At 44.0% G+C, this 11,092-nt stretch overlaps 1 long non-coding RNA gene across 1 annotated transcript in view; it reads right to left on the reverse strand.

Moving 5' to 3' along the window:
• Positions 1–4,467: 4,467 nt before the first annotated feature.
• LOC109302444 overlaps positions 4,468–11,092 on the reverse strand; it is a 37,977-nt gene continuing 31,352 nt past the window's right edge. The window contains exons 3-4 of the long non-coding RNA XR_002098776.1: positions 10,257–10,259; positions 4,468–4,478 (exon numbers count right to left, since the gene is read on the reverse strand). This is a non-coding gene — a long non-coding RNA (uncharacterized LOC109302444). The remainder of the gene's footprint in view (positions 4,479–10,256; positions 10,260–11,092) is intronic.

The raw sequence follows: 11,092 nt of genomic DNA on the forward strand, positions 1-11,092 counted from the left end.
GGGCTGGACTCGATGATCTTCTGAGATCCCTTCCAGCCCGAATGTCTACGAAATCTATGTATATAGACTAAAGACAGCCGCAAAGGGGAGAGACCTGGATGTAAACGGTTGATTGTCATATGACTGCGAGCCGCCAAGTAATGTGAAAAAGGCTAATGCAATTCTTGTGTCTACTAGGTGGCTTATATTCAGTAGAGGAGAAGAAGAACTAATGCTGTTGTGCAGGGCATTGGTAAGACCATTTGAATGACTCTCTTAGAGGCGGTGGAGGTCTAGTCACCAATATTCATAAAAGATTAACTTAAACTGGAGGGGGTGGGGCATGCAGGAAAACCACTAAGATAGTTCATAGGAAAGATGATTAAAGGAGCTTTGCTGGTTCATCTTAACAAAATGGGGATTGAGAGCAGTTACAGATTGGCCAAGACTGGGCTAGGAAGAAGGGGAGGGCTGTCCTCCTCTGTAGCAGAGGATATAGTGATCCTCTGAGCTGATATTTAACCAATTACATTGCAGTGGCAGGGCACTGGCTGTTCTCTCATCTACCTGCTTTTCTCTTTTGCTGCTTGTGGAGTGTTTTTGGTGTTTCTGTTGTCCTGTCTGAGGGCTTGTGGCAGTTTTGAGGACTGTGGCTAAATGTTTGCCTGGAAATGCAGGGGACTGGACTTGATGACCCAGGTAGCCCCTTCCAGTTCCATGTTCCTATGTTATTCTGCAGTTTTGCAGGTACTACTGGTTATCTCGCACCTGCAGCCCAACTATTTACACCTGCCTGAGCCTAGAAATAGCACAGTGTGAAGCAGTTTCAAGAAAAGTCTCTCCTGAAATAGCCTCTGAATCTTATAGTCTTCCTTTTTGGCCCCTTGACCCTTTGCTGCTACATCCACTGCAGGTGAGGAAGGGCAAGCTGTAGCTGTAGCTGTTGCTACTGTGGCTGTAAAAGCCACATCCAAAAGTGCTCATTCGTGCAGTTTTTCGCTTCCAAAGCGATGATGGTCTCATAGCCTGTCAAATGCATCTTCAGAAGTTACTGCTTCGTGGAATGGAGGACTGTCCTCTTCCCAGTGATAATATTAGGAGTTAGAACAAAAGGTGCCAGGTACCAGAAAAGAGGTGGATCAGGGACCATCACGGAGCAGACATGGGAATTTTAGAGTTTGACCTCTGGGTGTGCAACATGGAGACGGTCGGATATTTTCCACTACAGATACAATCCTCAATGGCAGACACAGTCCCACAATGAATTGGGCTCAATAGCAGTGCAGAAGTGTGGGGTATCCCCTATGATGCTGAACATGTGCTCTGAAAACTGACTTGCAGTGAAGGAATAGCGGGCTGTTTGTTTAGGTGTGCTGACTTCCTACCATCTGCAGCAGCTGTGTTGAAGAATCTCACTTCGTTGTAAATCCTCCAAAGTACAAACCCCTAAGCATTAGCTTTAAAATATGCAGCTGCCTACAAGCACAATTTCAACCCCTAGCTGCTTTCTCTAGTCTTTCCGTGGTTGGTAATAAGTACGCTGCGTGGAATGCTTTAGATAAGATTTTTATTGAACTGTAAACGTACATTGCTTTTTTTATAGATTGGAGATAAGCCCGACTCTGCCTGGAAGGGCTTGCAATCTAAACAAGACAAGTTAAACACACTACAGGACATGGTAAAGATTTCAGGATAAGCATTATCTGGGTTTGGTGATAGAAAGTCACTTAGTATATTTGTTTGAAGACGTGAGTTTTATGGAGAGCTCTGAAGGAGGGTAGGGAGGACATTTGGCAGATGGAGACAGGGCAGGAGGCAGAGGCAAAAAGCCAAGAATGCGAAGAGACAAAAGGAGGAGTAAGGTGGATAGTAGATAGGCAGAAAGTGGGGAGATTAGAAGGTGAAATGAGGATAAAAAAGTGGAAACTTGTAGGAACAGAGCCTCTTGCCTCTCTTGCAAGAGCTGGATGGATCTGTGGTGGGGAAGCTACTTGCATGCTTACATTGAAGCACTTGTTTAAGCGCTTTGCTGCACCAGGGGCTCAGTGAGGAAAAGGCAGATTTGGGAGATTTTGTTAAGGGACAAGCGATGCAATTTAATGAGCGAGAGGAGGAAGAAGAGTCACAGATCGTATTGAGATTATAGACCTGGAAGATGGGACGTATAATGGGCTTGTTAGCAGATCTAGTAAAGGGGAAGGTGGAGCTCCTAGGCTGTCTGGCAGGGGTGGTCAAGCCGTGACACACATGCCACTAGTGGCAAAGGCAGCCTCTGTGTATGGCATGTGGCAGATCAGGGAGGGAGCGGGGAACATGGTGGCGGACAAGTCAGGGAGCAGAAAGCAGAGCAGCAGATTGGCCAGGAGAAGAGGATTCGAGTGGCACTCGTGGAGGGTGTAGGCCTTACGTTGTAGCATGCCTGCCAAAAAGGTTGGCCCCCACTGCTCTATGGTTATGAACGTAATAATAGCACTTTCCTTTGCCTGATTTTACTTCCTTTTACTATTTTTCTGTCGTGTACTGGTGGAGCTGCCATACCAAAGTGTCTGCATTTTGGTCATGCTCTCTACATTATAAATTATATTGAGAAGGACATGCTTTTGTCACTTGATTGAAAATGGCCATATGTATTTTAGAGGTAATTAATTAATTAGCACCCTGGGGCCCAGGCAGTGCAGACTTAGTTTCCTAAAGCTGTACCTCTAATTGAGTAGACTGCTTTTAACCTCCAGTCCCTTCCCTGAGCCGGTATAATAATTACAGACGGTGACCATCCACTGGTGTGTGGGTGGATTTAATAATAAAGAACTAATTATGATGACAATTGTTTTTGTATGCATTTGGCACAACAATTCCCAGAAAAAGAATGAGGATCATGAAATAACACTTTACACAAGCCAAAATGTGATGTCTATGGAAAAACAAACTCCTCTACAAACTGGCTTCTGCTTTGTGTTGGCTGTAAAACAAACAATATTATGAAGCATATATTGATATTTAGCAACTGCAGTAATCTAGATTTTTTTTTATAAAGTGTTCACTTGCATCCTGTTTACAAAATGTCCTTGAACAGCCCGCATCCAAAATGTTATAAGGGGGTATTGTCACGATAAGGGTGATTCCACAAGCATTCATTTGGGACAGCTTGATCTACACACCAGAAAATACATATCCAGGTTGAATTAAAATTATTAGCAGTTATTTCACTTGATGCTAGAGGTGTGTGAAGTGGGTCCTATTGGTTTTGGATTCGGATTCGGCCCAAATCGGGGTCAGTGATTCGATTTGTTGATTCAGATCACTGTCCCTGGTTCAATTCGGCCAAATCTGAATCTGAAGATTCGATGCTGATTCAGAGAATCGGCGATTCCAACATAGACGCAGCTTTAGAACATTTTTCTATGTACCTCGAGGTACGAGGAGCGACCTGTGATTGCTGCGATGCTGGGGTGCATGGAGCGTCCCATAGGAGTGTGGGGGTGCCCTCCACGTGCTCAGCGCCAAACCCGGAAGTGGACTGGAAGTACTTCTGGTCCTCTGCTGGGGAGTGCGCTTCCCCCCCCACGCCCCCAGCTCAGCAATCGGCCACGGGGGGACCGTGGGTGCTCCCCCCAGACCCAGGAGGCACCAGCCGCTGAGCTGGGAGGGGCATAAGGCCGCCCCCATATGCTCCCCAGTGGACCCAGAAGTGAACCGGACATGATTCTGGTCCACTTCTCAGTCTACTGCTCCCCGTGCTTCTGTGGGACACTCCATGCGCCCCAGCATCGCAGCACTCATGAGCCACCTGCTACCTACAGGTATGTAGAAACATTTAAAGCTGTGTCCATGTCCAAATCGCCAAATCTCTCCGAATCGTTTTTGGAGGGTTCTGATTCGATTTGGAGAGATTAAAGGGTCCTCTGATTCGATTCAGCTTCAGCCACCGAATTGGACCGAAAATCTGCTGAATCAAATCAGGGGCTGAAGCTTTGCACAGCCCTACTTGATGCTGAGATTCTTTAGGTTCTCCCAAACTAAGTAGAGTAACAATAATAGTTGGATAATGGGGACTAAGAAATAAATAACCAGGGTCAACAGGAAATGGTGTGTTTAATTCAGCAGATGGGGCTTTCCTTCAAAATAAGAATGAAATCAGTGAGTGCCTTCGATGGTTTAGAGTTAATGCCTGTGGACATATTAGCAGCTACTGCAAGTTCCCCATGTCTAATTAAAGTCAAAACTCTGACCTCCCTCTCTCTTGTTGGTCTAAATCAAAACTTTTTCAGTTTACTATATTCTTCCTTTAATTGCCTGCTATTTTATATAGCTGGTATATAACAATTCCTCCTTCATTTTAGCAGAGTTAGGCCCAAGCAATGAGATTTGCATTTGGACCTGAAACTTAACTTTGAGCTGTGGTTCTTCAACTTTAGGGTACCAATCTAAGCATTTACAAAGGCCTGAGCTCCAAAGTTACAGTCTCAGGAAATTTAGATGTATTTTATTTTTATTTGGGTCTCTTTCCTACTTGAAAGGTATCTTTCATACGGCTATTATAATTCGGGGGGTTGACTCCATAAATTGATTCATTGGTGCAGGTCCCTGTGGAAGCCAGTAAGGTAGGATCAGTAAATGGGTCTGTCCTGGTGCATCTCCTTGAAGAACTGAGGTCTTACCATGGAAACAGAAAAGCCAGGTTTGTTGTTGACATGTTCTGTGAAGTTTAGCTGACTTCAGTGGGTTTTATAGGGGGTAAATCAGCAATTATTTTGGCAAACCATGTCTCAGTACACTTACCAGTGGACAAGGGCCTATGTCCCTGAACCACCAATCCAACTAATCTTAATGAAAGCTGTAGCAGAAAGGGTAAAACCTGAGTGTGGATGGAGACAGAGCTACTTTCTAGCCTCTGACTCCAGGCAAATGCACATGAGTGGTATAGAGTTGGGGTAGCTTGCAGGACTGTAGTCTGTGCTGTATTTATTCTGTGGATAAACAGGAGGCTTCAGTCTCCAGGGCTCTCTTTGGCAGCGTCTACCAGCACTGACGTTTTTAACAAATAAACAGAAAAAATCCTGAGAGGTTTGTACAGTAGCAACAGCAGCCAAGCAACTTTTTCTCCAGCTTTTATGTGTGGGGGTGAGCAGATGTTCCAAAAGCAATAAAATGCAGAAACACAACAATTAGCAAATGCACATAATTAAGCCTCTTTGCCTAAAATACTGATTTAGAGCATATCTTCACCTACTCGCATTTCCCACTAAAAATAAAATAGATTTAAGGTCCCAAACGTACTGTGTGAGTAGGTGTGTGTGGGGGGGGGGGAACAACACCACATGATAATGACAGCATGCCATAGTGATTCTATTGCATAGCAATCCGGCTGTCTTCCCATGTTATCCTCCCTCCAGCAGTCTGACTTGAGCTTTCTGGACCTATCTTCTAGACATGCTGTCTCTGCATTTGTTGGTTTTATGTTTATATCATCATCAGCTGACTGCAACCACATTTCCATGCTGGTGTTAACCTGCAAAAAAATGTTGGGCACCATTAAGAAGGGAGGACATTGTTGTGCCACTATACACATCCGTGGTGTGCCCATATCTAGAATAATGCATGCAGTTTTAGTCCCCACATCTCAAAAAGGATGTAGCAGACTTGGAAAACGTGCACAGAAAAGCAACTAAAATGGTCAGGGGCCTGGAGCTATTGCCACACCAGAAGAGAATAAAAAGGCTAGGACTCTTCAGTTTGGCAAAGAGAAAGCTGAAGAGGGATATGATAGAAATTTATAAAATTATGAAGGATGAGGACCAAGGGAACAGTTTTTTCACCAAGTCCCAGAATACTGTACCTAGGGTCTGAAATTAGTAAGTGATAGGTTTCAAATTAACCAAGGAAAGTCCTTTTTGTACACAACTTATGGTATTCATTGCCACAGGAGGCAGTAGAGGCAGACGGTGTAGCCAGGTTAAAAAAAAGGGACTGGATAGATGCATGGATGATGGATCTATTAATGGCTATTGAACAGAATGGTTGGAGATGTTTCCTTTGGCATTTCTAAACCAGTAATGGTGGATGCTAGGGATAGGGGATAAATCACTCTAGAGAGATCCAGTGCACACTCTCCCTGTATAGCATCCATTTCTGCCACTATCAGAGACGAGATATACTGGGCTAGATGGACCATTGGTCTGACCCAGTAAGGCACTTCTTATGTTCTTAATCATAATTTTTTTCACTCAGTTTTTGCAGCCTTCAAAATGGGCAACGTCTCCCACTGGAGAGGCCAATGGCTTAGGAATCTGAAATGTGGGGCTCAGGTCCGAGCATGGTGTCAACTCAGCCAAATTTGAGTTGGTCTACTAAAAAATATCGCCTCTATCCAAAGATTTCATCTGCCTCTCTGCTTAGATCAACATGGCTATAGCCTAGATTCCCAATCTCAGACAAATCGCTTCATCTGTCCATGGCACTGTTCCCCATCCCATCCTTTGTCCATTTAGATTGTAAATTCTTTGGGGTGAGACATTACCTTGTGTGTTTGTGCAGATATAGTTCCTACCCCAATGGGATCTCAATCTTGATTAGGGGCTTCTAGGCACTGCTGTAAGGCAAATGATAGTGTGTATATATGTACACCCCCTCCTTACACAAGAAGTTTGTGACTATTAGCCATGGCCTTGCACTGAGGCAGCACTGCCTCAGGATTACCTCTGGAAGGGATTATACTTTAGGAAGGCAGAGTTCCCAGAAACACTGCAGTAAATCTTTACTCAGCACCGTCCTTTACTTGGGCTGGAAGCAGAAGCTAGAGAAATTCTGACTGGATATAAGGCATGTATTATTTTTTTCTTACCAAAAGGTGTTTAAAACGGGATGTGGTGGGTTCCTGGGGCTGGAAAAGCCAGACACTATCCTATTTTATGTGCAACTTTATTCCATCCTCAAGTCTCTGAGAAAACGAGATGTGCCTACTTTGTAACACTGCCATCTTCTGCAAGCTAAGTCACAAAAAGCAGCAAGTAAGAGGTGGACACGCCTGCCTTTTCTTTTGTCTTAACAGTCTTTCAATTAATGAAATAGGGTGCAATGGGGACAGTTTAAGTTAACTCTAGGCAGCTAATAGGTGGAAAAGAAATTGGCCTAGTGTCTTGGAGTCAAGGTTTAGGTGCCCTCTAAAATGGGCCAGAAGCTGTGAGGGTAAGTGTCTATTTTGTATTATAAAGGAAGATGCGTTTCTTGCCTTGGAAAAGATGGGACCATTGTAGTTTCATTAAGGCTTATTCCCAATCCTTCATTAATTCTACAGCTAGGGGAATCTATGTCTCTTGGGGGATAGCAGCCCAAAAGTGATTCATCATCCTTTGGTTGCTAAGTGGGGAAGTGCAACTTGTGAGACAGATGATTAAAAATGTGTAACGAAATGTGGACATTTGCCCATTCAGGGGCTCATCCATCAACTAGGGCCAAGGAGCTGATGGGGTGCTGCGCTTCAGATTAATCCTCTCTAAACCTCTTGTGAGAAGCACAGAAAATGAAATTACAGTTGCTGACTCATTTCATCACAAGGGTTGTCATATTCAGAGGAGTGCATGTGTGTGGGTGTTTGTGAAGCTTTTAACATTTCTCGTGATTTCCCCCGATTCTGGCATCGAATCCACAAGCTTTTGCCTTTATTCAAAGTGGCTACCACCTACCCAGCTGTTCTGCACAGCCTTTGCCATGTGATCGTGCAGTCGCCTTTGGTGAAGAGGGTCACTGTCTTCTGTGGTTGCCATTAAGACTGAAGGTGCGGTTGAGTCTCTCTTGTGCTGTCACTGTACTGTACTAATTAGACCCACTTCCAGATCCTGCATGCTTTCAAGCCAGCTGGGCAGAATGCAGTTATTTTTTTTCTAATTCTTGTGCTTCACAGTGTCCTCCTGGGTGCAGCGCTCTGGTCTGGCACCCTTCCTAGGATGTCAAAAATACCCATGCCACCTGCCTTAGGCCTTAAAACTAGGACTAAGCCCTCCCATGCTTCTCCAGTCGCTTACAGAAGTTTTCTTAGACTCACCTCTTGTGGTTGCTATGGTTTATTTCACCGTCCAGGGACACGTGGCAGGAAAAGCAAGGGACCCCAGCTTTGCAGAGGTGCTCAAATGCCCACATGCCCTGTATTCTGGCAGACAAGGTTGTTTGGGTAAATGCAATATCTTTTATTAGACTGGCTTAATAGTTGGAAAAATTGTTCTTTGCAAGCTTTCCGCACAAACAGGGTGTTTTTTGTCCGAAAGCTTGCAAAGAACATTTTTTTCCAACTATTTAGTTGGTCTAATAAAAGGTACCATGTTTACCCAAAGAACCTCGTCTGCATGTGTCTTTAGACCAACACGGCTACAGCCAACAACCCTAAAGTACGGAGCATGCGGTATTCTTGCATGTGATATCTGTGCCTGAATGCAAAGTCCTTTCAAGACCCCAACCACACTGAAGAGTTCGGGTTTGGGTAGAGTCTGTGGGCTAAGGCAAAGCCCCTCTTGCCCCCAATTCCTTTAGTTGCCTCCCTGTTTCTGGTAATGGTTTTTGGGCTTTGAGAGACTTGCCACGTGTTGAAAGCAGTTTCTTTTCTTCTGCTGGCGGGTTTTTTTACTCAGCCTCCTATGTTGACTGCTCCAGACAGCATCTTTAAAAACCCATTGTTCTGCCACTAGCAACTGTTGCCTTACCAGGGTGGAAATACCCTTGTTGATGGCACCATTTTCAGACATAATCTAGTCCTACTATAAAAGAAGAGTTTATAGTCTGCAGTGAAGGCCACACTAGTGACCAATATTTTACAAAGCAAAAAGGGAAGTTTATCATTTTGCTAACTTGTCACAGTCTCCATCTCTTGTTTCTAATTAAAGTGAGCTCGAGGTTGCGCTGAGAGATGGTGACTGACTTCCAGGTTCAGTCCCCTTGTACCTCCCTCGAAGTCTAATTCCTTCTTAGAGGAAAACCATCTGCTTTGCTGCTAAGATAGAAACATAGCGCTTACAGAGGGTTAGGTGTCTAAGCTATGACATAATATCTTCCTTGACCCGTTATGACACCATGAATTGCATCAGCGCATTTCAAGTTTTTCTGTATCTATATTTTCACCCTATATGACTAAGTTTGCTCTACTGTGCATGCTGAGAAGCTCATAATGGCCACAGAGGTGTCCATCTCCCCTTGTGCCTTGTTGCAATTCAGTTTTGTCACCAGAAATGAAAGGCCATACAAAATGCCAGCACTGCCATCAACCAAGAACTCTGCTTCCCAACTTTTTGAGGATGGTGATAAACTATTCTCTGTGGCCACATTTTCCCTCTCTTGCAGGAAGGGAAATTTAGATTGGATACCTAATAGGAAGCATTTACTTCATTTTAAACTTCCTCATGGAAGAATGAGCTAAGCATTGGAATAAACTATCTAGAGAGGTAATCAAATCTCCACCCTTGGAATTTTTTTAAGAGCATGTTAAGCACACTTGTCTAGGATGGTTTAGACAAGGATGATCCCATCTTGAGCAGGGGATTGCACTAGATGACCTTGTGAGGTCCCTTCTAGTCCTACTTTTCCATGACTCCATGCCATAGCTTACAGAGGGGGTTGGCATGCCAACCTTTTGCCTAAGTGATTACACCACTTGGCCAGGACATAAAGGCCCATGTTTTAAGCCTGCTTACACCAAAGAGATTTAAACTCTGCTTTTCTACATATCACAACAGCATCATGAGTACCAGGTCACAGGACTTAGAGCAACTTCTTGTCCGAGTTAGACCTCTGCACAGCGAAGAAGCAAAAAGTCCTGGAGCCACAAGGAGACTACGCAAGAGGGACTTGGACTTAGGCTTGGTGACTCAGGAAGTTGGATACTGTTCTGGCTGGGGAGGACTGAATCCTCACTTCCAAGGCTGCTTGTACATTTTGTATTTCAAAGTCATTGGAAAAAATGCATAAATAACACTGGGAACAGAGAGCAGGCTTACTCACATGCTGCTCCACCTGCTTGAAACTCCTTCCTCATTGGGCTGGAATGGACGCCTGTGCTGTACAATTTGGAAAGCATTTTAGCGGGAACCCTCAGTATTTCATATAGGAGAGACCCATTGGAAGACATTACTCAGAGTCCTTAACAAGAAACATGTACATGGGTTTGGAGCGAAGAAAGTAACGGCTGGTGGACTGTTAGTAGCAAACTTTAAGGTCTATGATTTTCCTTTAAGAAAAATAAAGCCACATGTAAAATATTCAGCATTCTCCAGTCATCTGTCACTAGTCTACACTCCCTTATGGGATGCCAGCCTACTCTTTCCATTGTCAGATCTCTCCTGATGCCTGAATAACTAATTTAAAAATTACACATGTAGAAGGGAGGAAGAAATATTTAAACCAAGTTAATACAACCTATTTATGTAGAAGTTGCTGTTATCCAGGGGTGGATCCAGGGAAGGAGGGGAGTATAGGAGCATACTGATGCAGTTGTGTCATTTCTCCACCTTTGATTCCTGCTCCATCCAAAGTTTAAAACCAACGGCCTGGCAATGGCAGCAGCATTTCTAGTGAGGCAGCACTGAGGGAGTCCATTGACTTCATGGCTCATTGTCATCTACCTGATCCCTTCTACACTCCTCACTCCACAGGCATTAACAACCCTTTCTTCTGTTTTAATGCTCCTGATGTCCAGACAATCAAGCTATCTTTTATTCTGCAATTCTTCTGCATGTTCACTGTTCCTGGTAATGCAGCTGCTATTTTACAGCCCTGCAGATTGTCTTTAACTCATTCCAATGAAGTAGTGGTTTTTTGGTTGGGTTTTTTTTGGGGTTTTTTGAGTTTTTTTTTAAATCTTAAACTGAATAATTCAACCCTGGGCTCCTAGCATATTGGTAAAGCTTCTAGTTTATTTTTTACTAGAGAAAAAGATGCCTTGTTTTATGCACCTTGCCATCTGCACCCCACTTTTCGAAACCCTGGATCAGCCCATACTGGTATCTACTGGGTGGGGGAGGAGGTAGTGGAATAGCTTAGTACTGAAGTGAATCCTGCCTTGTAAGTAAATGCTCTTGTACATGTAGAGGAGGAGGGCCTTTTTACTTAACTTAAGACTACCTGTTTCTTA

This window comes from Gavialis gangeticus, unplaced genomic scaffold, assembly GCF_001723915.1.
Source record: "Gavialis gangeticus isolate Ggan-Ray unplaced genomic scaffold, GavGan_comp1, whole genome shotgun sequence".
Lineage (NCBI taxonomy): Eukaryota > Metazoa > Chordata > Crocodylia > Gavialidae > Gavialis > Gavialis gangeticus.